This window comes from Ursus arctos, unplaced genomic scaffold (assembly GCF_023065955.2).
Source record: "Ursus arctos isolate Adak ecotype North America unplaced genomic scaffold, UrsArc2.0 scaffold_26, whole genome shotgun sequence".
Taxonomy (NCBI): Eukaryota; Metazoa; Chordata; class Mammalia; order Carnivora; family Ursidae; genus Ursus; species Ursus arctos.
In genome coordinates this window covers 36759330-36782134 of record NW_026622941.1, presented here as the reverse complement: position 1 = coordinate 36782134, position 22805 = coordinate 36759330, and the positions used below count along the sequence as shown (strand labels likewise).

The following is a 22805-nucleotide window of genomic DNA, read 5'->3' as shown; positions in this document are numbered from 1 at the left end:
GGCGAGGGGAAAGGCGAGCCGACGGTGAGGGGCCGGGGCGGCCGGAGGCCCGGGAGTTTCGGCGGCCGCGGCGGCGGGGCTGGGGCAGGCGGGGCTGGGGGTGGGGAGGGGGAGGTCTGTGTGGTGGTTTGTGGAAAGAGGGGTGACAGCGTGTATTCCGGCCGCAGCTCCGCGGGGCCCTCGCACACATTCACGCGCGGCCTCGGCCGCGGCGGCTGGGGCGTCCCCGGGCAGAAAGCACCGGCGGCAGCCGAGCCGCTGCGCGCCGCCCGCCCGCTTCCTTCCCCGCCAGCCTCCCTCTCTGCCGCCGCCAGCGCCGCCGCCACGGCCGGGCAGCCAGCGCCGCACAGCGACCCCCGAGGGCCGGCCGCGGCACTGCGCCTGGCTCCACACCGCCCCGGCAGCTCCTCGCGGGGAACAATAGACTCGGCTCGCCGGGCTTAGGGTTCATCTGCAATGTGCCGCACATTTCACACGCACACAAAGCCGGCGGAAAGGGGGGCGGCGCGGGGAAACGGCCACTACCGGTTGTTCCAGGGTTAGGGGTGGAGGCGATGTTCGCGTCCCCGGCCCGGCTGTTGGAAGGGCCGCCTCGGAGTCCCTGCCAGCCCGACAGAACCAGTCTGGCGCTCGGTACGGAACGGAAGCTCCGAGGGGCAGCTCCTCACGCTACGCATCATTCACAGATCGGAATAAAGTCAATTTGTTACCTTTTTTTTTTTTAAGGTCTAAAGGAATCGGCTTTTCTCAGCCTTGTGCTAGTATTTTGGGGCCTGATTAGCACATTTTCCATGAATTATCCACAAACTAACTTTAGCAAACTGTAAATTAAATACAATGTGAACTGTCCTAGTTCTGTGGAAATATAGTAATGCTCTTAATTCATCTTGCCTTTGGTTGGTTTCACATATCAAACTAGATTATTTTATGCTGAGTTATGCAAACAGTAATTATACTGGTTGGGAACCAATCTTTTGAACTTTGGCAATAATTAACGCTTATATTTTTACATTAAGGTATCTTAAAGATAGATGCGCTTAAATAAATATTGAGTAAAACCTTGTTTTCCTTTGCTTTCAAATGTCTCAAATTCCGTCCCCACTTAAAATATTTTGAAGGTTAATTTTAAAAAGCTGCTTAAAAGGAAACTAATCATCTCAACAAATACTCCCACCTAAGTTTGCATTTACAAGGGGCGTTGGAACCGGCCCTTTGCTACAAATGTTAATTAAGCTTCACAGTGTGTGAGGCGTATCATTATTCCCATTTTAGTGATGGCCACTATGGGCAAAGTCACCGAGTAACCCAAGGTCACAGGCTTAAAAAGGTCTGGATGCTTATGATTTCAGGTAGTGGTTCCAATGGGAACATTTATTTGGTGGTGAAAAAAATTATGTAATATAGCCCAGCATGCTTCCGGTGCTCACTCTAGGAAACGGATTTATTTCCCAAGTAAAGTTTGTCTCTTAAATGGGGTTGGAATGAGGCTGTGGCTAGGAAGTTCCTGACACCCAAGGGCCAGTGAGTGTCTCAGAAACCAGTGAAAGGCGGAGATCCGGCTGGGGGAGTGGAGAAGCTGGGTCGGGGCCGGCGGCAAGGGGGGGCGAGGTAGGAGGGAGACCAGGTCAACCGTCCCTCCCCCCACCGGTCCTCTTAGGGGTGGTGGAGATGTGGGCCGCAGAGCTGCGTGGCTGGGGCTGTGCGGATTCCCTAAACGCCGCACTTGCGCACAGCCCCTTACGTAACTGTCCGCGCCGGGGATTCCCTAGAGGGGGTCATTCTATTCAACCATTACACACACCCCGGGCTGCTGCCGCCGCGCCGCCGCCGCCTCACAAAATGGCGGCGCCCATAGAGGAGACAGCGGCCGCCTCCTCGGCCCCATTTTGTGGGAGGCGAGAGATCTGTCAACATGGAATACCTCGGCTGAGGATGCATCCGAGTTTGGAGATTCTGCTTAAGGGATGGAGCCGAGGGGACCCCATTCAACGGAAAATGTCAGCGACTTCTGTTACATTCATGCTTTTTTTTTTTTTTTTTTTTTTTTTTTTTACTATTTTCATTTTCTCGAAGGAAGCTCCAGAAGCTGCCGGGGTAATTGTAACTAAGGGGAGAAGGGAAAGCTTCGGCCGACTGCTCGGGGGACTTGCTGCGGCATCTTGGTAGCTTTGGTTGCCCTTCCGCGCTCCCGGCAGCTGACCGCGCTCTCGCGGAGAGTCGCCTGAGCCGCCTGGCCCGCTCGGAAGAGACGGGGACGGGACGATGCGGAACGAAAGCGGCGGCCTCAGCCGCTCCACTTGTGCAGCGAGACTTTTCGATAGTTTTTAAATGCCAGAGTCCACAGCACCGTCAGTACCCCTCATCAGGGTCGCGGGCTTGGGAACCTCCTGGTCCGGGAACTCGCGGTTGGCCGGGAGCCGGAGAGCTGGGAAGCCGGGTTGCGGGGAACCGGCCGTACTCTGGGATTCCGACAGCCCTGGTCCGCCGGGTGGTCGCGATCCGGACCCGCGTCCGGGATGGTGCTGATGGGGCAGCAGTGGGAACGAAGGCATGTACACTGAAATTTAGGTCGTCCGAGTCGGGATTTAGGGTTGTGTTGCCAGTGTCTCAGAACATGTCTTAGAACATGTTTTCTAGTATCCCACTCGGCAGTGGGCAAATCTGTTTGTCTTATTTCATATGGAAGGGCGGAGTGGAGGGATGACATTTTTTATTTTTCAGTGGGGGGTTACCACTTTTAAGCCACTGTTTGCTGTTAATGTGTATTTGTGTGTGTACACACATGCATATACAATAGTGTGTTTTGCTTTTAAGTAAAAATTTCGAAGGGTAAAGACCTGGAGTGTGATGCTAACGTTTTAATTACCTTTAAAAAAAATTAAGATGTGATATGTAACTGGAGAGTTGACTCTGAAAAAAAAAACCCTTTTCTGAAAAGAAGCTGTCATCTTCAAAATGGAGTCCTAAAGTATATCTGATGAATAGAATTTAAATTCATAACACTTTGCATATGCTCTAGGCAAAGAAAAAAAAACCATAAAATTTAATGTTTAACAGATTACTACACGGTCCAACTTCTCCAAAAGTAGAAAAATGTGAAGCAAAAGCTCTTAAGGGTGTTTGCTTGTAAGAGGAATGCATAGGTTTAAGAGAAGAGGAGATACATCTGATGCAACTTAAATATACATTTTGGGAATAACTTATTTCAAATGTGTGTTTTTTTTTTTTTACGGTGGCAGCGACATTTATGTTTCCATGAGGGTTTTTTTTGGGGGGGGGTTATTTAGGTTGATTTTGACCCTCATATTTCCTCTCTAGTACAAAACTGCATTTTTCTGCAGGCTACGCCTCAATCACTAAGTTCCATGCCCCATTCCCTGCCGCACCCAGTTGCTACTCCTGGCGTGTGGATTACCAAGATACAGTTTCTGGTACTGTCTGTTCCTACTGATGTTCTTTATATTTAATAAATTTAGTTACCACTAATCAGTCTGTATCTTTTTCAAGAATACCGTATCTTAGACCCCAAGTACCCAGGGAATATTTTTTTAAGGCATTGCACTAATAGTAACCCTAGCGCATATTACATTTCTTTGTACCGTATTGCATTTCCTATAGTGGGCAGCATAGAGCAGGTGGATTCTGGAAAAAATGTTGGGAGGTGCAACAGTTTTACAATATTCTCTAGTTTGATGATATAAATAAAATGTAGTTGTTTTCAAGCATTAATAGAAATTATTCCCATAAAAATTACCAGTGACAATGGAGATTGTTGAAGCTCAATTTGTATAGTTTACTGTTCTAATGAGAAATATTGACAAAATATTTTTGATGTGAAAAAATGCAAAAGTGAGGTTTTAAATAGTAACTGCAAACTCAGAACATCATAATTAGAGGTTTCTGTTATTTTATATGCATCTCCGATTCTTATCAGTTTTAATACTATTTAATTAAGAAATAGTAATGTTTAAAATTTCTCATTCAAGTAAACTTAAAAACTAAACCAAATTTCAAATCAAGCATGTCAGGTTATAAAATTACAACAGCTGAACTAACTTAATTGAGGAATTGGTACATTGATTAATTGGACAAGTTTTTGGATTTTAAGTTACGGTTTAAAAGAATTGGTTGAACAAGGTTTTGAACTTAAATTTTTATTTCTTTAAAGATGATCTTAAGAAGAAAGGAATTGTTGTTAAGAGAATGCTTTCACCACTTGCTGCTCTTGCCTGTGTCTGCTGCTGTACTTTTTTATGTGGGCTAACTTATTTGAATCTTTGTTTACAATATCAAATCATAGATAAGGTCTTTCTTCAGATGATGACTCTTAAGGAGTACTGGTAACTAAGCTTTTAAAAAGTGAGGAGATAGTTTGTTCTACTGTAGATTAAGATAATTATAAAGTAGATGTTCTGAATCTGCAGCTGACCAAGATTTGAATGATTTGTCCCTACAGGGTCTGATAAGTTTTGGGGGATTTCTTTGTTGTAGTTTCTTTTCAATAGATATTAAAGACTATGCGTTGTAAATAAATCTAGTGCAATTTGTTAAAAACAAAACAAGAGATAATTTTCAACTACTAAAGAACTTTTAATAAGACTTAATAATTAAAAAATCATATTTTAACCAATTACAATGTTCTTTCGAGAGACATCCCTAAGTGTGCTTTTGACAGGAAGTTCTCGTTAATTGTTTAGGTCAGTTAGCTAATCTTGAATCTTTAAAATTGTTATGGGTTTAATGTGGTACATTTGTGCATTGTTATTTATTTCATCTAATTTGATCACTGAAAAGAACAGTAGGCCCCAAACTGCTTTTTATAAAGTATCACAGTTTATAATAGCTTAACACTTTGTTATAGTATTTAATAACTTATGGACACTAGGAAAGCATAAATACTAAACCAAGGAAATATTAATTTTTATCAATGCAGATTACTAAATTACTGAATAAATATTTATTGAATGCCTACCTTGGGCAAAAGGTAGGTGGGCAAGAGAAATTGCCTTGGCCCTCAAGGAAATTATACTCCAGTATAAGATGTTAATCTTTAACTGCTAGCTTTAAAAGATTATAATGAACTCTTCAGACCATAGGGTTCTTAATTTTTAATACTTAAGCAGGATATTTAGCATAGAGTTAAATTCAAAATTCTATTTAGAATAGAGACATTTAAATATAATTATATACAAAATAGCATTACATTACTGTTAGGATCAATGTAAGATTAGTGTTATTCAAAGTGCTGTAAAAATATTAATAACAGCATTTAAATCACATCCTTTGAAAACTCAGATCCACAAAAAATATGATTCCAGTAATTAACTTTTTAATTATGGGAAAAGCAAGGGGGTGTAAAAAATATACTACTGAGCAAACGAAGAGGAATTGTTTTAATGAAATTTGATTTTCTGTTTCAATTTTTTGGTACATTGACTCTTCTGACATTGCACTTTGCTATTAATTTAAAAAAATTAAACTCCAAAGACACATTAATTCTGTATTTAATGCAGATTTAATTCTTGACTAGCTGTAAAGCTTAAAGAGTTGGCAGTCTTGTTGGTGAAACAATAAAATAGGAATTAAGCCAAAATGCAAAACTATGTAATAATTAGGTTTTATAAATATACATACAGGTTTTCCTTTGAAGCTATATGAACCAGAGTAGTATTGACTTAATATTAATTTAGTTTTTGTTTTTCTCTGAAAACATACCACAAACTACGTATCAAAATAGAAAGTCAACCAGAGCAAGTGTAAATTATTGAGGTTTTTTGCTATATGTTAAGGGAAATTCTAACCAACAGCTCAGTGGCAACAATTTGTTAAAGGTGCCATGGTTCTTTGATGTAATTCATAGTATATAGAACTCAGAAATATTTTAGAATAATCTTTATGTGATAATTACATGAAAAATACTTACGTTCTTTGGGGGTATAAAATAACTGATTTATTATTTTACAGGTAACTTCAATGCTTGCAGGTATTTTAAACAAAGACGAAAATTTTAGGAGTGTTGTATCTTACAACCAAATGTCCCTCTTACTAATAATACTAATATTAAATGGCCATTAGTCATTACTGATAGCCTAAATAAATTTAAGTGTAGGTCCTGTTCTGTTGTTTAGTAATTTTAACTATTGAAAGATTGATTGCCTCAAGGTTAATGGGGGGTTAAACAATGTTGCTCCTCTTCTTTTGGAAACTGCAAAAAAGCTTCGCACTCTTTAGGAAATGCTGGAATTTGCCCTCCTCCCAGTGAACTAAATCCATCCTTGACATCACCATTTGCTAACCTCAATTGTTTTTTCTGCTCCATTAAAGTTGGGGCCACCAAAAATAGTAATGATATCAGACTACACCACCCTGGGTGGGTTTGTGCCCACTGCAGATACTCTCCTTCTGACCTTATCCTTGTTCTCAATGTCAGTTTCTAAAGAGACTTTTGTAATATTACTCTTAGTATATTCCTAAACTGGATAAGAGAGTTAACTTGTGGTCTATATATTGTGTTCAAAGAGTCCGCTAACCTTGTGAAACAATGTGTTTATTCATTCTTCTAAGGGAAAGGGTCTTGGCAGGCATGGGCATCTTAAAGGGCCCTGTGATACCCAAAAAGCTAAAGTTCTACTTGTTAAAGACAAGTAGTAACTTTAGAGGATCACCTCAGGCACTGCTTTTTATTTTGTGTAGGAGTCTCAGGGGAAAGGCATTTTGAAACTAGTTAAGGAGTATCATTGTAGTTCAACAGACTATAAGAATTACAGCAAACAAGGGGCTCCTGGGTGGCTCAGTCTGACTCTTCATCTCGGCTCAGGTCTTGATCTCAGGGTCATGAGTTCTGGCCCCACATTGGGCTCCACGATAGGCATGGAGCCTACTTAAAAAAAAAAAAAAAGAAGAAGAAGAAGAATTACAGCAAACAAGCAAATATGTCCAAAGAAGAACTATAGATTTTTAAAGAAAGTATAATTAAATGCATTTAACTATTTTTTAATTTGTCCTCTGCTGAAAATTAAGTGGATAAGAAATTAATTCAAAATGGGCCCCAAATATAATTCTTCAGCTAACTAATTGGGAATATCTAGGGATATATATGCATTTATTATAATTGCATGCATAGTAGTGTGTGCTTTGTGTTCCTGGGTGACATTGATGAATGTTTCCAGTGGTGTGGCCAGGTCACACTGCAATCTTCTTGTTCTCCTTTGTGCTTGCTTGCTCTGCTCCCCTTTGCTGCAGTTTCTGAGGAATGTGCCTAGGTGTAGGCCCAGACCTTGCTTTTGTAGAGATCTGTCAACAGGGCTACTTTATCTCACAGCAGGTTCTTGTAGCTTATCTGTGGACCCAGTGTATGATAATTGGAACTTCAAGGATACTAGTCTGAAGGCAGTTCATCACAACCTTTTTAAAAAATGCTAAACTATTTGAGTCCTAAACTGTGCATATTCTAAATCGTTCAATGGTTATTAGAAATACATTATTTCTGTGCCCTCTTTTGTTTGTAGATCCTTATATGCTTAATTATTATTTAAAATTTAAATTCCATGCATTGTCTGTGAGGGTGGGGGAAGGGTAGCATCCCATCATGTTTTATATATACATTAACAATAAGATTTTGGCCCACTCCCTACTGAACCAGTGGAAAAGGGCACATTTGAGAGGAAACATGTGCTTTACTCAGACTCCAATAATTAGGCTGATGCACTTGATTTATGTTACACATTGAGCTCATTCTTAAAAGGTAAACATTTTACAGTATGCCTCCTGGCTCACAAATCAATGCTTTTTCTACTAAACATTCCTTCTGTCTTGCTAATAAAATCCAATTTCCAGAATCATAGTTAGTTGCTAAGCAAATATGCATAAAACCATAAATTTATCCAAATCATTTATTATTTAAAGAGTAGTATATAAAAATTTAAACAGAAGTCATTGATCAGTGAAAGTGACAGAAAATAAGCAAAATAAAAACAGAATTATGGTAGAATAAGCTAAAAGACCTTACTTGAGGGAATTACTGGGAAAACAGCTCAAATATGAGGTCTGGGGCTTCTTAGGCAATACTTTATCTTAAATTAGAATCTATAGGAATCCCCTTATCACTTATTCTTAGACTTTCTTTGCCAATGTGCACTATTTGTTTAGTAACCAGGTAAGAACATTGGATATGCATCTTTCAAGGCTACAACTTATATAAGATATTTATAAATATTACTGCTACATATGGACTAACAGTTTTAGCCTCACTGCAATACCTTGTACAATTTTTGTACTGCTCAATGCCCTTTAAAAGGCTACCAACCCATGTAAATAGGTCTTAGCTCTCTGTCTGGTACAGCCTGGCAAATTCTTTTTGACATAGCTTGAATTGCCAGGAATGTAGGGGCATCATTCCTTGCCAGTGAACATACATCCTTTCTTTGCTGGTGAAGGTAAAATCTGAGCCAAGTAATTCTGTAGGACCCACTGCAGTGGCCATCCTCTAAGTGAGCAGATTTAGAGAAGCAGTCTTTTTGATCTCTTATTTTACTAATTTGTTATCTTTCTGAGATTATTATAACCTCACTTGGAATGTTATTTCCGTAAACCATTGTGCTTCACAGATGTGAATATTTCTCATTGGAAAATATTGGAAGATACAAAGCCAGGCCAAATGTATATGACCATGAGTGTGCATGAGCTTGACAAGTGAAATAGGTGTCTTTGAAATTATCATCCTCTTTTCCTTAAAGTCACAATTTAAAGCTGGAGGTTTCAGGGCACCTGGATGGCTCAGTTGGTTAAATGTCTGACTCAGTTTCAGCTTAGGTCATGATCTCAGGGTCATGGGATCTAGCCCCCCACACTGGGCTCCTTGCTCAGTGTGGAGTCTACTTGTCTCTCTCCCTCTGCTGCTCCTCACACTTGAGTGCACACGTGCACTCCTCTCTCTTAAATAAATAAATAAATAAAATCTTAAAATGAAGGTAGAGGTTTCACTCAGAGTCAGAGTTCCATGTAGCATGCTTGCTTGCTTATTTGTTTATAAAGAACAACAACATATTTAGATTTAATTTCTTTTCATGAGACAGCTTTTTTTTAAGTGTAGTTGACACAGTTTCAGGTGTACAACTTTATAGTGGTTTGACAAATTTATACATTGTGCTATGTTCACCTTAACAGGTAGCATTTTTTAAAACATAGTCCAGAATAAGCTGTCTAAGAATTAAGGGACATCAGTTGCTGAATGTAAGGCAAGTGCCTCCATATTTTCCCACAAATTTTATTATGATAAATCATTGCCATATTCTGAACTTTAAAGGAGGTTTTTACTTCTGAGTATCCAAACATTGCACGCATTATTCAGGTAAAAGACATTGGTATGATAAGAGTTTCTCCCTTAATGTTTTAGGTTTTGAGAACAAACCCAGCATTTAAGGAATGTATTTTTACTGTATCTTTTGAGTTTCCACAGCCGTAGAGCAATAACTAGGTACAGGTCTGTTATTTTTAGAAAAGTTTGTTTTATTCAGTCTTTGATAAGAGATCCTCCTTGCCTTATAATTGAGATTCAATAAACCACAAAGTTCAAGAAGGGTGGTGTGGTGGTGTAGCAAGTTGCAACCCTCGCAGTATTTGCTTGGTGTCATGCTCTTATTGTGCTAGTGATGGTCATTTGGCAGTGTTTGATGAAAGAAAGATTAGCAGTCCTGGTTTCTCTGTGTTGACTGACAGGTCTCAAGTAAGAATTTATTTCCCAAGAAGAAAAGTGATTAAATACATGGAAAGATTTTCAGAACAGCAAATTTTACCGAAAAGTTATATAGTCTTTCAACCCAGTTCAGAAGTGGCCAAGACCAAACCTCCAAGCGTGAAAGCAAAAGTTGGGCTATACTTCAGGGGGACAGATTATAATCTAGTTAAGATCCATCAAATGAGGTCAGAGGCAAAACCTTCCTATTGACAGGCAAGTTTACGTGCTATCTCCTGGAGATTTAGTTATTTCATGATGGATTCTCTTGGAACAGGGCTGGAAGGCTTTTTGGGTGTGTCTGACATATGAGGTAGAATTTTCCTGACCAGAAGACCAGGGTTAGGATAGAAGGTCCACCAGCTACCTAGATAGACCCAGCACTACGAAGAGTTACCTGAAAGCTGTTACTACTAGTCTGGTGCTTTAAGTGGGAGGTTTTCAAGAAACTTTCCTCTATACGTTATGTCTGTAAGGAACTAAAAATAATAAGAAATCTTTTGATGGGTGAGAGAATATCTTAAAACATAGATCCAAAACAGGAGACTTTGAACCTGACAAATAGGAATATTTTAAAAGGCCCCCTTAGGTGAGGTTCAGGTTACATCTTCCACTAAGGAACCTAGATGGAGATAAGGTGGTAAATACCTAGAAATCTCACAGGCCATTAATATTTTATGAATTTAAAAAAATCCAGTCTGGTTGCTGAAGATTTCTTAAAAATGGCCAATATGCCTGGGCACTTTGTTTTTTTAGAGTCCCATCTAGATGTTATACTGTCCTTATTGTTTCTAGGTAGAACAGTTTTGAATAGTCAGTAGGACTTTATAAACTTCTTTTACAATCTATCAGAAAAAGGTATTTCCTGATAATTACTAGACAAAAATGATACTGCTAGGCTTTAGCAATAAAGACTTGCCAACAGTCATGTCAGCTCTTGCATATAAGTATGTTTTTACCTATTCTGCAAAGGTACACGTAATCACTGAAACATTCTTGTGAACAACACATATGACATTAACCTGAATATCTGCAGGGGACTTTTATGATTTTATTTACTTAGTTTGCAGCCTCATCTTGAAAAACAGTAACATCTGAATGAGTTAGAGGAAACCAGTTGGTTACTAAAGATAAGAGTAAGAATGCCTGTGAGCAAGAGGTCACCACAGCCTTAGTTTAGTAATAGCCACATCCCGAGACTATAAGGACTCCTAGATATTTTAGTTCCTCTAGAAGTAAGGAACCTTTATTGTTATTACAATTATCTAAAAGAACTACCCAAAAGCTACAGGAGAATCAATCAGTTGTGATGTTTGAGAAGTAGAAGTATAATGTCAGGTAAGAACAGCACCTTCTGCCAACTAGGAAGAATATGGAGAAAGGAAAAGTTCTTACTACTTCGTGTTGAAAACAGACTGCGTATGCAGAGACAAATTTATGTTTTTCTCTGAGCAATCAGTTCGCTCTTCAATAATTATAGTTAAGTGTCTGTTTTGGTCATAGCACCTATTATTTATCTAAAGATGAGTTGGTGAAAATTCTCTAAATAATATACGCATAATTGGAGATGTGTGCGTGACCATATATTTGCAAGGGATGTGCCAATGATTGTGTTCTCAAAATAAATTTGCAAAAAACCTTCAGAAATAAAAAATGTTACTTAAAGTATTATTAACAAGGCCACAAATTACTAAGACAATCAGAATTACAGGCTATAAAAGTTATGCTATTTTCACAGGGTATAGCAACACAAGTCCCAAGTGTCTAACAGGACTATTTTTTTAAAAATCGCATTTGCAAAGGCAGTTATATCACATAGAATAGAATTTTATCTGCTTTTCTGCAGCTATGGGGAAGAGAGTACATGATTTCCTCATTTAAGCTTCCTAATTTTTTTTTTTCAAACCAGCAAATAGAAGTGCCTAAATACTAGAATTCCATTAGTTATTACCAAGAGAGAAGAGCAGGTACAAACTTAAAATTCAGAAAAGAGCAGAAAGATAGTGAATGTTAACAAATGGAATATGGAGCATGTAACATCTTGCCTCTACATATACTAAGAATATAAGTAAAGCTTATCACAGATTAAGATATATTTATTTGAAAGAGTCTAAACAGTATATTCACATAAGGTAGATTTTGGTAAAAGGCTTATATACTTAAATCACCTGTTATTAAAACTTTATGAATATTTTTAGTCTTTCTAAAACATAGTTTACAGTTACAGATAGTTTTCCATGGTTTGGAAAAGCTATTTGTTATTTTCTTCCTATCCCTTGACCTCTCCATCAAATTATTTTTCTAGTTACCAAGAATTTGCAAACAGAGGCTCTACTTTTCATGTATTTTCTGAAACTGAAAAGTTAAAAGTTTGTGTTTTCAGTGCCTTAGGAAATATTTAGGAATACATTTTTTAAACTCTGTACGCAAATCAGCATTTTTCAAAGTGTGCCATCATCTGCTTATAGGTTGTTAGGAGAAAAAAAAAGCAGTTACATAATTTTGGAAAGTACCAACCAAGTTAAGTGAAGTTAAAATTCTTTTTCCATAAGACTTCTCAGGGCCTTTCAGATCCTCCTATGTTATCCTGTGGGTATTTCCTATTTTCCAAATATACCTGGCCTTCTGATACAGTTGGTATTCTGTCAAAAATACTGAAAAGTGGTCTAAACATTGTTAAAAATTGAACACAAATGTCAAAAACAAAAGGTGCTAATTCTGTGCTTAAGTGTGAGCTTCTTGAGGGCAAGTATCACTCTTTATTCTTCGTAACCCATATTGCATAAAACCAATATAATATGCTAAGTATATATTATTGGATAAGTTAATATAGACCTAATAACTCTTGAAAGTCCATTTTAAAATTCTATCCTAATTAAGCTTCTGATTTGCTGAAGTTAATTATGTAAAATAACATTTTCTTGTGTGTGATTTTTTTCTTCATACCTGGAAGAAGTAGAATATTTTTAGTCTATTTTATAGTTTTATATTTAGGATGGTGACCAGTTATTTTTATCTCTGTTGAAGAGATGTAGACCTAACCACATAATAGGTCTGTTCATAAACCATGAAGCACTTCAAAATTGCTAGGTACAGAAATTAGAAAATTTACTCACACCTACATTTCATTTCACCCTAACATTTATTCCTCTGGAAATCTGAAACTTTTCTCATATTCTTCTTTAGTCTTGCTCCTCCTACCTCCCAAAAAAACAATTTGTCTATGTTCCCATTCCTTTCTGGAGTCCCAAATAGTTTACCAGAATTCGTGGAATCCCCTGCCTTTTCCTGTTGCCTCATTAAAGATCTTCTCCCAGTGTTTTCCCATTAGATTTACTTCCTCACTTACCAGAGGCTCCTTGGAGGTCTTAAGGATTTTTTGGATGTGCTAAAGAGTACTAAGAACACCTGATCTAAAATGAAGAGACTTCGTTGCTATGCTCGTTGTAATAGGCCCTCACTCTAGAGGGAGGACATTTTGGAGCATCTCAGTTACAAAACACGATGCATATTTATAGAGAATCTAGTGAACATAGAGAAAAGGGAAATTTGAGTGTTTGTTGGAGATTTAGGGGCCTTTAAGGTACTCACAGAGTTTTGTAGATTTCAGCTGGAGATGTAGTTGATACTAAAGACCATAGCCATAAGATAGTGTCAGGAGCAAATAGTAAAAAGAGAAATATATGAAAAAGTTCTTTGAATTAAAAAAAAAAAAAGAAAAAGAAAATGGGAAAGAATATTACTATCATTAAATTAATTTCAAAATAGACACCTTTGAATGTGAGACAAAACATAGGTTTTTCTTAATTGGATTATGCTTTTAGAGGACACTTAATAGCTAGTGTGAAAGTTATATTTTGTTGATTTAGGCATCTTTTTCTGCAGAATCTTGTAAAAATTTCCTGTGTAAGAAAGAACTTTAAACAAGGGCTATTTGATAAAAAATGTTTCCAATGAAAATTACAAGATTTCCTGCCTTGATTGCCTTTTTTTTTTAAAGATTTTATTTATTTATTTGACAGAGAGAGAGACAGCCAGCGAGAGAGGGAACACAAGCGGGGGGAGTGGGAGAGGAAGAAGCAGGCTCATAGCGGAGGAGCCTGATGTGGGGCTCGATCCCTAACGCCGGGATAACGCCCTGAGCCGAAGGCAGACGCTTAACCGCTGTGCCACCCAGGCGCCCCCTTGATTGCTTTTTAAAATAAGAGCTTTTCATGGAGTAGTTTAAATGAATCTGTCTTATCTTGTAGATAACAAGAGAGTTTCCTAATGCCCCTTAGAACCAGATGTTTCGTTGCTGTTTTCTTCTACCTCCATTCAAACTACCATTAATGGAAGGCTATCAGCCACGCAACATGTTAAGATGGGAAACTGTTTAAAAGAAGGTGCAAGACCTGCCTTAAAGTTTTAGAGTTCATGAGCGACAGGAGGAAGGAGTGGACATAGGAATAATTTGACTATAGTAGATCAAGGAGTACGATGAAGGTGTTGACTTTGCCTGGAGAAATCTGAGAGCTCCATAGAATAAGGGGTATTTGAGTGTATTTTATAAGAATGTTCATAGTTGGTGGTGGAGAAGGGAAGGCTAGAGTATTGAAAGGCTCCAAGGCATGAAAACATATGGCACATTTGGGGAATGGTGACTAGTCCACTGTGGGTGAGCCAATTTCTGGCTCACTTAGGCCAGCCTGGGAGAAGCATCCATGATGTTATGGAATTTGAAGTTTTTTCCTAAGACTATCATTCTCAGCCATTTTTCTTTTGCCACATAAATGCTAGATGTACATATATGCAAAGCCATGTAAATTCCTAGGCTCTCGCTTTTCCTGCAGTCATTTCCATCACATTCAAGCATATAGGAATACAATAAAGGAAATTTTATTATTATAGAGAGATACAGATTTGACTTTTTAAAATATGTTTGGTCAATATTTGCTGCAACATGGATGGCACTGGAGGAGATAATGCTAGGTGAAATAAGTCAAGCAGAGAAAGACAATTATCGTATGGTTTCTCTCATCTATGGAACATAAGAACTAGGAAGATCGGTAGGAGAAGAAAGGGATAAAGAAAGGGGGTAATCAGAAGGGGGAATGAAGCATGAGAGACTATGGACTCTGAGAAACAAACTGAGGGCTTCAGAGGGGAGGGAGGTGGGGGAATGGGAAAGGCTGGTGATGGGTAGTAAGGAGGGCATGTATTGCATGGTGCACTGGGTGTTATACACAACTAATGAATCATCAAACTTTACATCAAAAACCAGGGATGTACTGTATGGTGACTAACATAATAAAAAAAATATTAAAAAAATAAAATATGTTTGGCTTACAAACTTATTTGTGCACAACTGGTAAAAATGGTTATCTTAGGTTTAGAACAGAAGGTGACTAGTAGTAAGGAATGACTAGTAGTAAACTACTATCACAATATAATAGGAGACTGGAAATGAAGGCTTGAGGATAGATTTGAGAAATCATGGAGAAGTACAATTGTGAGGATGAGGGTGATTTCTAGGACTCATCCATACTCTGCATGAGTCAATTCGAGTAATACTGCTTTCATATTCCCCTTCTTCACATACTCTCTCTCTCTCTCTCTTTCTCTCTCTCTCTCACACACACACACTAACTGCACATCTATTGCCTCCACTTTACTGTGGCCACTACATCATCAGTACCATTCTCCCATAAATTAGGACATATTTCAGTAGCTGTTTTGACATGGGGTCATACCACTTTGAAATGGCTGCTTAAAAATACACAGTTTTAAAAAAAAGTAACAGGTATGCAGCATTTATACCTGGGCCTCATATTCCTTATCCTTGACCATCTCATCCTTCTCATCATCCATCGTTTAGATGATAAAGTACAACTTAGAGATGTGCGAATAAGTAAGATTATCGGTTGTACACATTACTTGGTATACTTGGTTTAAAAAAGAACAAAACAGAACACCTTTTAGGCATCTTTACAATGTTCCTTGCATCAAAAGAAATACTTCAGAATGTTATGTACTACTTCACTAACATTTTCTTTTCCAAAAAGATGAGTACTGATATTCTTTTTTCTCTTCCTCATTCAGAGGAAGAGAAAATTTTTCCCCTAGATTCTCCTAATATCCCTTTTATGCACTTACTCCAGCTCTGTGTTGTCTTTTAGGAGTACAACACCTGAAATTGCCTGCTGATCCTTTGTGCAGATACACCAAGCTTTGGTACAAAAGTAGAACGAAACTTTCTAATTTTTATATTCTTAATGCTAAACAGCTTGGCTGGTATTTAGATTTTTTATATCTCATTGATCTGGTGGTTTCAGTGATTTATAATGATTGATAGTTCACAGTTCATCATAAAATAGAGAGCTTGGAGATCAGCTAATCTTACCTGCACGTTTTAAATAAGAAAATGGAAATCAAGAGCACTTAAATATTTATTCCTGATAATACAGCAAGTTAGGCCTAGAATGTCTCTTGGTTCTATGCCAGTGTCTTATGTTTTCTTCCCTTTCCTTTTTCTCTAATTAATTTTGAATTGCATAATATAGATAAATTTCTCTTGTAAAACGTTAAATATTATTGGTAGCTTAAGGCTTTGCCCCCAGAATCACAGCCTTCTTCCTAGCAGTAACCACTGTTAACACTTTGATATATGTTCTATTAGCACTTTTCTTTGCATTTGCTTCTGTGTGTGCTTCTGTGTGTGCATATGTTACCTAAGTGGTACTTTTTTTATTAGTGAATTTTTCAATGTACCCAGTCATCACGTAAGCATAGTTGGATTACTTTTTACAAGTGTGTACTTTCCACTGCACACAGGGACACAAATTGCTGCTTATCTGTCCTTTCCTTTAGCCTCGTTGGATGTTTGTCCATTTATTCATTCAATTAATATTAAGTGCCCATTACGTACTACCTTCAAGAATTTTATGTTACTTCTAAAAGTAAAACATGTACAAAGATAACTAATATTAAATAACAAGTGCCATTAAAGATCTATAAGAGATCATTCTGTTTTCTATCTCATTACCTGGAGGATCTGAAGAGCATAGGAAAAGAATTTTAAATATATTATAGAAATTATTTGATGTCATTTGTAAAATTCAGTGTTTGTTTAGCTTAAAAGTATTTTGACAAGGCTCCACTTCAGCTGACCATAACTGGAGTAGTAGAGCATTATAACTGAGACCTCAAGTATTTTTGAATTTATGTAAGCTTAACGCACAGCTTTAAATTCAAATGTCTGTCTTAACAGCTTTTTTTTTTTAAAAAAAACAAACTTCAGAGCCAGGTAGAATTGCAGAAGCTAACTGCAACCAACAGTCATCCACAACAAAAATATTGTCAGTAAAAACATATACTTGTTTTAGAATTGGGTCAGGCATGAGCAGGTGAGAAACAAAAACTTTTGGGTGTTGATGGATTTGAAAGCTTGCTCTCACTACCCTCCGATTCAGTTATGGCATCTGGATATCTGAGCAGAGGAAATCCTGGATCTTGTGACTTCTCTAAAGAATAGAATCTAGATTCAGATCTCACCATGTACACAGAGCGCCTACTTGTGCCAGGCACATATGAGGTTTCATTCAGTCAGTCATAGATGATTGAATCAGCTCTAAAAAGTTAAAATGGTTTTACTTGAAATGAGATTAATGTTCCCTGAGACCCAGCATTATAAAATAATTATTTTTCCAGCATGGTCATTTATTACAGTTAAAAGGAAATGTTATAAAACATTTGGATATCCCTCATATGCTCCTCGTTTAGAGTGAACAAATTTATAGCTCTTTCAATATGATCAAACCCTACAGCTTAAATCCTTTCTTTTTTAATTATTATAATTTACAATAATTTTAAGAATAGTAAATATTTAAATATAGAACAATTGTCCAAAACTAAAATAGGAATTCTGGGCCTTACTAGCTCCAGTACTAGTTTATTTTGAAATATTGAGTTGAGCAGTTTCAGATTTCTAACCTTATGTCTCTTTTAAATAGGGGAAAGACTTTCTACTGAATATGGTAGATTAAATTGCCTGAGAACCCTAAGTACAAGATACTGTATAAGTTGGAAGGGTAACTGCTTAAAGTATATCCTGGAGTGAAGTGATTTAGGTTGAAAGATGTAAAGTGGGCATAAAGAACATTCAACCTCATTGGACTTTAAAAAAATACTCTCTTTCTGGGAGTGATAAGCCTTTAAGAACTATGTTCTTCAAAGCAAATATTGCTGTTCATAGTTCTTTTAGAGGAAAAAACATGGGTGTTTGTATGTGATTCCCATGTATTGACCCTACAGTGGCAGACAAATCATCTCTTATCATTTGGATCTGAAGTGTGTCAAGACATCAGATGTTAATTAGGGTCTTTGTGTTCCTATGTTAAAAAGCATGGAACATAGGGGTGCCTAGGTGGCTCAGTCGGTTAAGTGTCCGACTCTTGATTTCAGCTTAGGTCATGATCTCAGCGTCATGACATCGAGCCCTGTGTAGGGCTCCGCACTCAACATGGAGTCTGCTTGAGATTCTTTCCCTCTCCCTCTACCCCTCTCCCCATTCATACACACACACACACACACACACACACACACACACACACTCTTTCTCTAAAATAAATAAAATCTTAAAAAAAAAAAAAAGCATGGAACATAGCTCAAAATAATAGTCTGATTCTCAAGGTCTTGCACCAAAGCTAAAGATAAAAATAAACATTGGTAAACCAGTTTGAATATAAAACATGTAAAATTCAGTTATAACGCTTTCTTGCATATTTTGCTGTCCAAGATGTAAATTTAAAATCTTGTCTGTAACTAAAAATGTGAAAATGCAGTGTTTAATATTATTTATACTAGGTTAGGAAAAGTATTATGGAAGAAAAGGAAAGTCAGAATATTTTAAGTGAGATGAAGTCTAGTTGGTACACATGGAAAAAGATTATTTTGGTTTTTTGAAGGAATGGTTAGGGAAAGACTGAGAAAAAGGAGAGTTTGCCAGTAGACTTGAGAAAGGTAAAGGCAGGAGAAAAAATAGGTGACAAAACTGACATATGCATCTTCACAGATCTGTTGAAGTTTTTAAGAAGAAAAAATAATTGATATGATACCTAAGAGAAAATTGTAGTTAGTAGTTTTTATATGCACAGAGGAGAAAGGAAAGCTGGAAGCCAGTGAGGAAATGGTACCAGTTGGTAACAATGTAACCGGTATGGGGAATTTAGGTAATAGGACATTGAGAAAGGAATGGATCTTTAAAGTGCTAAGGAATTACTATCAAAAATTACTTCAAGGTCCACTGTCTCATGCCAATGACCAAAGAGCCTAGCACTTTAAGATACAGTGACTGTAGTGCTTTCTCATGAATTTTGCCATTTCCTGGCTTCTTGCTACGTTTTTTGGATAACTCTATCTAAAATATCTTGTTATCATCTGTCTCCTGCTCCCATACTGCATTAGAATGTAAACTCCATGAGGTTAAGAATTTCTCTGTCTCTTTTTACAACTGTATCCTCAGTGCCTAGGATAGTATATAAAAAATGAATTCCAGATTGAATCATCAATGTGTTGATATGTAGCCTCTCATCAATATTTAGGATCAATAAATGAAAATTAAATAATCTTAAATTTGGTAGGGGCCTCAGAGGTCCTCCAGCCACTGTTTCTTCCACTGTCTGTGGGGTTTTTGAGGGAGATTTTTACTACTCTGAGTCTTGCCTCAGGTTTGGGAATGACAGTTGTGATTTAGTCCTTTTCTCTTCTTTTCCTTTCTCCATTTCTCTTTTTGGGATCCAAAGTAGATACTTTAACTAGTTTTTACATGTAACAACAATGATCTGGTTCAAATCCCCCACTTAATGCAGGAATTCCTTATATGGCATATGGTTCCACGGGGCCCTTCTAGGAGTAAACAGCACACCATTGGGGTGTGTGCGTGCATGCGAATGAAAGCATGTGTGTTTCATCCAAGAAATATTTGTTGAACAGCTTTTATGTGCAAGACTAAGGATGTAATGTGATAAAAGATACCTATTATTCCCTGCCCCCACAGGGCTTACAGCCTGGTGGAATTTTACAAACAACAAATGAAGTCTCTAAACTCTTTCCCTACTTTGTCTTTATTCTCAAAGTTATTTAGAAAGAAAAGGCAAAATAATGGGAAGAAATTAAGAACCATGGGAGTTAGTAAACTACAATGAATTGTATTAAGGGCAAATACCCATTTTTTAGTTTGCAGGGCCTTTAAATTCAATCCAATTCACTCAGCAAACACCTGCTGAGCATCTCTAGCCCTGGGCTAGATTCTGAAGAATGAAAGCAAAGTATGATACAGCCCCTACTCACAAGGGAGGAAAAATGCAAATGTATAAATACACTTCAGTGTGTTAAGTGCCACATGTAACTGTCTTTTGAGTGATCCATTCCATTGGACAGTTTTAGCTAATACAAAATCATTCAGACTAGTTAAAGTCTGCCTCTATTTAATTTCTGTTTTCTGCTTCCAGTCTTGTCCTCTGTGCTCTTCATTCATTTATTCAACCCATAAACATTTGTTGGGGAACTACCATGTACCCCCAAGTTGTATCAACATGTACCTCCAACTTGTATCAACAAGTTTTCTTCATAGACAAATAGGACGGATCCTTGCTCTCAAAAAGGTTAGGATATAATTTTGTGACTGAGGAAGTTGCTTAACCTGTAAGCTCAGTTTTCTCTCCTGGGAATCAAAGGTAGTATTAGTAACGACTTCTTAGGATTGTTGTGAGGATTAAATGAATAATGCATGCAATGCACTTAATATAGGGCCTGCTACACAGCTTTCAACAAATGTTAGCTATTATTATTGGTGGGTTTAAAGAAGGATCCCAATAAGTAAATTTAGCAGTTGCATGGTTGATATGAATGCCCTCACAGAAGTAAACCCAGAATGCTACAGGAATATACCAGAGGAACGCCTAATCTTGTCTGGAGAAGCTGGGGAAACACCCTGCAGGAGGAGACATCTGACCTGAGTATTGCAGGACCAAATAGTGGGGGTAGGAAGAGCACAGAGAAAGGTGAAAGAGAATGGTGCATTCTGGATACTTCAATTTAAACGCTACTTTGGGAAAACTACAATATGAATGGCTTTAGACGCCATGCTAATTAAAAATGTGTCATGAAGATAATGGGGAACTATTGAAAGCATGCTGCACAATTAAACTTTCTAAATTAGGGCAGTGATGTAGGAGAGTAGAAGACTGATTGAAGAGAAAATTCGGACTTGATGACCAACTAAATGCAAACGTAGGAGGAAAGGAAAAGAAGGTGTTAAAGATAATTTCTAAATGACTACTTTTAGTGAGTGAAAGGCAATGACAGGGAGAATGGGGGGGCAGATAAGTTCCATTGCAGACATGTTGAGTTTGAGAACAGCTAGGCACTTGAATGTTCAGATCAGGAGTTTAGAACTGGTCTAGGGCTGCAGATTTGGGATTTGTCAACAGGTGTCAGTTGAACCCAACATGTATATGCTAGATAGAGGAAAGCCAACATTAAGGGGGTGATCAAACAGCTCATAAAATTGATTGAAAATGAATGTCCAGGCATGTTAGAGGAAAATCAAGAAATAGCACTATCCCAGAAACTAAGGAGAGAGTTGTAAAGAAGTTAACAGTCACCAATGCTAGTGAGGATAAGAAAAAATTGTTCTTTGGATTAAGCAACTAGGAAGTCATTGGGCAAGAGCTATTTCAGTAGTGAAAGGACCAGAATGTAGATTGCCAGAGATTGTGGTGTGGATAGGAAGTGAGTGCAGAAGACATCACCTGCAGGCCCCCTTTTTAAAAGCTGTGAAGAGCAGAGGAGAGAGAGTGTAGAAACTGGAGGACAAAGAGCGAGTCTTGTTTATTTAAAGATCATGGAGATGACCTCCTTTCTGTGTCCACAGGAAAGAGCCAGGAGAAAGGGAGAGTTGAAGATACAGAATAGAGTGTAAATAAATAATAAAGAATTCCTAAGAAGGCAGAAGAAGTGACATCCTGTGGATTCATGTGTCTTGAACAGGAGAAATGATACCTCTTCCACAACCAGAGCTATGTGAACACAGGTACAGCTAAAGGGGGGAGCAGACTTGCATTCTTTGATCATGGCTTTGAGGCCAGGTCATCTTCTGATAGTTGTTAAGGGGAGTGGGGATGGCACTGAGCTACAAGGACTCGAAAATGTCCCTTCAAAGGAGAGGAAACCTAGAAATAGTGGACAGTGGTAGCATTGCCATGTAGGGCCCCATGCTTTGTCATTGTCTCCCTTTAGTAACTGAGACACCCACAATGAGCTGCACTCGATGGGATCTACCAGCACAGTGTAAGGTAAGACTGCAATCCCCCTTTAACTGTTAGTTCCCTGGTCTGGAATCTTGAACTTTTACTAATGTAGCCTCTGATTGGATGGGCTATTTTTTAACAGGTCCTTCAAACTGAAAGACCAAGAAAACACATTTCTTCAGGAGCCAGGGTCAGAGAAAATTTTGAGTCAGTAAAGATTACTATTCAAAAGAACATGCTACTTATAAAAGCCAAGAATTAACTCAGAAATTTTCAAATTTAATTAGAAACCCTCCTAAATATATTTTTAATATAGTGATAGACACAAGCAAGAATTAGTTCAAAAGTGAAGGCCTGTTTAGTGTTTAAAAATGTTTATTGAATATTGAATGCAGATGGCATAGGCATCAAATAACCAAACTATATGGCTATGTCATGATTCCCAACTGTCAGTCACTGAGTTGGAAACTAGATTCAACTATAGATTGATGTTTTTTTTCAAAATATTGTTTTTAAATGTTTTATTCACTAACCATTTCCTCTTCTCCTACACCTGGCTCCTTGACAGTCCTATGTTCATTCCCTTGCCACTGAGCCCATATGAGTTTGTTACTCCTGCTCCACTGTGCTCTAAAATCTACCATTTAACTAGATCAGCTGAAAGTTAAAACCAATCATGTCATGTTAACCTTAAATACAGCTGCTTTTACTGAATTGCCAATTTGTGTGCAATCATCAGCTTGTATTGAGGGATGCAATAATAAAATATCTTCATAAAATAT

The 22805-nt window shown here is 37.9% G+C and overlaps 1 long non-coding RNA gene across 2 annotated transcripts in view; it reads left to right on the top strand.

The window, feature by feature from the left end:
- The first annotated feature begins 132 nt into the window (after positions 1 to 132).
- LOC113257710 (uncharacterized) overlaps positions 133 to 22805 on the top strand; it is a 319690-nt gene continuing 297017 nt past the window's right edge. For both annotated transcript variants that reach the window (XR_008955934.1, XR_008955933.1), the window contains exons 1-2: positions 133 to 21806; positions 22013 to 22068. This is a non-coding gene — a long non-coding RNA (uncharacterized LOC113257710). The remainder of the gene's footprint in view (positions 21807 to 22012; positions 22069 to 22805) is intronic.